The sequence below is a fragment of the Lolium rigidum genome, chromosome 2 (genome assembly GCF_022539505.1).
Source record: "Lolium rigidum isolate FL_2022 chromosome 2, APGP_CSIRO_Lrig_0.1, whole genome shotgun sequence".
Taxonomy (NCBI): Eukaryota; Viridiplantae; Streptophyta; class Magnoliopsida; order Poales; family Poaceae; genus Lolium; species Lolium rigidum.
Genome location: NC_061509.1, coordinates 241,792,288 through 241,797,216, shown reverse-complemented (window position 1 = coordinate 241,797,216; position 4,929 = coordinate 241,792,288). Strand labels below are relative to the sequence as shown.

Genomic DNA, 4,929 nt, shown 5'->3' with positions numbered 1-4,929 from the left:
CCTACCAGTGGGCATTATTATAAATGGACTGTAATATGTATATAATTAGGTATATGTGGCTTTTGTATGTAATGCATGTTATTGTTATGCCTGTAATGCATGTTATGCATGTATTTCATGGAAAGAATTGTGCATTGCCGGTACTTTTTAAGAAATGCCAGCGAAAAAAATTGCCGGCACTTACCTATATGCCTGTAATGAGCATTCCCGGCACTAATGGAGAAATGCCACTAAAGAAACTGGAGGCGTATCGATAAAGTGCCGGTAATACTGAGCATTGCCGGCACTTTTGAAGATATGCCACGAAAACAACTGGAGGCATATCGATAAAGTGCTGGTAATAGTGAGCATTGCCGGCACTTTTGAAGATTTGCCACGAAAACAACTGGAGGCATATCGATAAAGTGCCGGTAATACTGAGCATTGCCGGCACTTTTTAAGAAATGCCACGAAAACAACTTGAGGCACTCGATAAACTGCCGGTAAAAATAGGTATTACCGACACATTTTGAAAAATGCCGAGAAATCGATGGGAATTACTGGCACCGACCCAAAAAATGCCGGCAAATAATACAAATACAGGCACATTTGGGAAGTGCCGGCAAGAAAGTGTCGGCAATCCCATTCTTCATCCGAGGAATCGTGGTCGGAGTTCATCTACATTTACGCATTGTTTTTTCCTTTTATTTGATGAACTACGGTAACATAAAATAATTAGGTGTAGTTTGGCAGGTGTGCATATCTTCGAGCACCTTGATGGCGCGGAGTTGGTGAGTTGTTGTCCTGTTCGCGGAGTTTGGCAGGTACAGCTGCAGCGAATCAGGGGCGGTTCCGCTCCAATCAAGCCATCTCTTCGGTACCTACGCGCCTGCGGATTGATGGTGTGTGCTCGTGGTACGCAGACACGCTGTTGGGGAACCCCAAGAGGAAGGTGTGATTGAGCACAGCAGCAAGTTTTCCCTCAGTACCAAACCAAGGTTTAATCGGCCAGTATGAGAAAGGCGTGACTTCTGAAGGTGTTGTTGGCTGACTAGTGGCACGGCGCACTACCGGCGTCAGCAACAACGTGGAACCTGCACACAACACAACCAAAGTATTTTGCCCCAACTTACAGTGAGGTTATCAATCTCACCGGTTTGCTGAACACAAAGGATTAGTATCGAATGAAGGAGATGTTTGCAGAAAGTAAATAGAACATGATTGCAGTTGAATTTATCAGTAAAGGAAGTAGGACCGGGGTCCACAGTTCACTAGAGGTATCTCTCCACAAAGAAATAGCATGTTGGGTGAACAAATTACAACTGGGCAATTAACAGAATGTCGACCATACATGACAAGATGATTACCTATGAGATTTGGTATTGGGTATTACAACATAATACATAGACCGTAATCCAACTGCGTCTATGACTAATAATCCACCTTTAGGCTAGCGTCCGCACCCCTTCCAGTATAAAGTTGCAAGCAACAGACTATCGCATTAAGCAATGTGTGTAAAGTAAGCAATAGAATTACCCTTGGATAAAACATTGTTGTTTTCTCCCTAGTAGCAACATCACATCTACAATCTTAGAAGTTATAAAGTCACTCTCCCAGAAAACTAGAGACAACCTACTATCGAGCATAAATACCCCCTTTTGGAGTCACAAGTGTCCACTTGGCGAGAGTTTCTACTAGCAACGGAGAGCATGCAAGATCACAAATAACATATGCCATGAATCTAAAGGTATAATTGCTGCACCCCCATGGGGCACTCTGAGGCTATCCACGGTAGCCACCTCGCGCGCACGGGTTGGGTCGCTCGCCTTGCTCGATTACTAGCGATTGGGCCACGCGCCGTGCAGGGGTTGGACGCGGGCAGTCGTGGGAGGAGACAAAACGCCCAGGCCAAACCCTATCCCAAATTCCCAATCCCCACAGCCGCCGCCTCCCTAGCCTCGCTCCCCGCAGCCGCCGCCTCCCCAACTCCTGCTCCCCGCCGCCGGTCTCCTCTCCGGCGAGCCGCCGTCGGCTACGTCCCCCCGCTCCGGATCATCAAGGCCAAGGAGCAGTGGGCTAAGGACGAGCGGCTCTGGATGGCACGGCCGCGCTCGCCTTGATGTTCATCAGCTCCGGCGAGGCAGGGACATGGGCGTCGGCCGTGGTTGTCCTCGGTGGCGTGCTGGCCGCGGCGGATCTCATCTTCCGCACCACTACCTCGCGCCATCACCATCATCGGGAAGAGGGGCAGGTGGCCGCTGCACTCCGTCTCTCCCTCATGTGCTCAGGTATCCCTATGTCCGCCACCCTTCTCAGCTCCACCTCTTCTCCAGCCGTCGCACTTGTCTTCTCCTTCTTCCTGAGGTTTTCTGTTTGTGCCTCTCAACAGGCCAGGAGGGAAAAAGGTGGAGGTCGTTGGGAGATGGGTGGCGCCCAGATCTTCATGAATTTAGGTTAGGTGATTTCTTCATTTCCACCATGTTCTAAGCTTCATCCTTGTATACACAGTGTTAGCTGAACCATTAAGAAGTAGCACATTTATTTATATGAATTTGTTTTGACATATTTGTTGATCTCTTCTAAAATTGCAGGACCTGCTAAATTTAGTCACAGTTAAAGATGTTGACGTTGATGCTGTTTTTGTTGCTTAACTCATGTAACAAGACAGGTTATTTATCTTCATCATACATTTTCTGAAATGTTTTCTGTTAGCCGCTGAATTTTGTTAAGGAATCAAGTTACTGTTGCCCATTGGAAGATAATATTTTATTCCAAAGTTATTTCAACTAATGTCTGATTGCAAGTTCTTCTATCAGAAAATTATTAGAGATTTACCCAAGCAACCGAAGATTTTTGATCTCTCTGCGGTAAGCTCTCCGCAAACTCAAGCTTAATAACCTATGTAGGTATTGGCTTGGTCACATAATAGCTAATCATTCTTATGAGTGACTTACCATGCTCGCGAGTATTTCCTATTGCGTAACATCGTAGAGTACACGAGTGGTATGGGCATGCTCATAGGGCACCGGAACTTCAGGTTTTTTGACTACTTTCCCCTACGGACTTGTTTAACTTACATTTGTTGTATTGTTTTTTTTGTTACTCGGTTCTTATGTTCGAATTTGAGCATTTGATAACCGACTTTTACTCCTCTTATGCCACTATATATGTTTGTTGTGAACTCATTTCCCGCTTCTTTGTTTATTCAGCAAGAGGCCGTGTATGCTTCGATAGAAGTTCTCCGAGATGAAATAAGAAATGCACGGCTTGTTGCCAATCCAGGATGTTATCCCACGTCTATTTAGATCCATCTTGTCCCTCTAAAAACGGTGAGAATCAATTAGAGTTCTTAGTTATGATAGTCTTCGACGAAAATTAAAAAAGATTAGACATCACTTGTGATATATCTACAAACGTACAAAGAATCTCCATTTTCTGTAGCATAGGCGGCAAATTTGCGAAATATTCTGCCACTGTTATGCTCCTTTATGTACACTTACGAAATGGCATCAGTTTAATAATCTTCATAGTATATAAGTTCTTAGCATATTTTATCTTGCCTTGCAGGCAAAAACTGATCAAGATGAGAAACATTATAATTGATGCAAAATGCGGGGTTACTTGGGGCAGGTTTGTGTAATTTGAAGGTACCATGACTTTGGAATTTAAGTATGTATGATTCCAAATCAATAGCCAATTTGCTCTCTATCACCTCGCATTTCTTTAGGACGCGGAGCTAAGGAAGCAAATACTTACACCAAGATAGCCGAAGGCTTTAATGCTTATGGAATTAAAGGCCACGAGCATGGTAATCATATTTTTGCTAACATCTGAAGTCGGCTCACTTTATATCTATCAGTATTATTATTTTGGAGAATCTTTTATTACTGTCATGTTCACAAACACATTTGTTCCCCTTTTGATAAATGCAGCCTTGTTACAGATTATACACGTGTTCTATTATTGTGGCTTTCGTGGCCATACTGATGATGGGATAACACCATTTCAGTTCCTGGGGTTGAACAAGACTTTCAAATGCTCGTCTGAATCCAAAAGTTACTATCGGCTTCACCCCAAATCTTATCCGCACGGTAAGCGAGATAGTTGGAGATAACTCCCGGTTTCGTACTTTCTATCGTCTGCTTCACTAGATGCATAATAAATTTGTTGAATGCAGTTGCTAAATCAATTTTGTATATGTATGCTGTACAGAAATGTTGGATGCAATCTACCATGTTTGTTGAAATGGCACCTGGACTGTCAGTGATTTGTATCGACATCTCAAGTGTACATACTTTCGAGTAGATTAAAGATGCCAGATCCCTATTTCTTGCTCTCTAGCACTGTACACTGAGCAATCTTGTGAAGGGAGCATCCGGCCAGGCGTGTACGGCTTCAATTTGATGATGGGTCTGACTGAGAACACGGGGCTGCAGTATCGGCCCTGTTTCCTTGATATGTGGTGTGAATGGAAGAGTTGGAAGTAATTGCTATTTTTTGGTTAAGTTCATATTTTATAGTGTTATAAATTCTGGACATAATTTTTTGCGTTATATTCAGATCCACTTAAGGTTGGTTTCCTCACCCATTGAATTCACCTTTTATCCAATTGCTAATCGACCACCCACTGGTTTACAAAACAGTAAGCCTGAAAATTCATCTGTTGGACAAGTGGTCATCGTCCGTCAAGACACACCCCTAGCTCAATTCTTATACTTGGTCTCCTTTTAGTCTGTACCTCAAAACGTAGTGCTTCTAGCCTTCTAGCAACCTTATTAACACTATGCCTTATTTGTGATCGATTGTCTTATGTAGATACACAAAAGGAATACAGCTGGAGATCCATGTCCGCCGATGCATTTACCCAGAGAAATAGAGAAGCACAAAAAACCAAAGAGGTACAAGTGTGCACTAAGATACTCTCAATGCAATTATTTTTCTATCCTGTCT

General features: G+C 43.5%; 1 pseudogene; it reads left to right on the top strand.

The window, feature by feature from the left end:
• Positions 1-2,098: 2,098 nt before the first annotated feature.
• Positions 2,099-4,418, top strand: LOC124690703 (annotated as a pseudogene).
• The last annotated feature ends 511 nt before the right edge of the window (positions 4,419-4,929 follow it).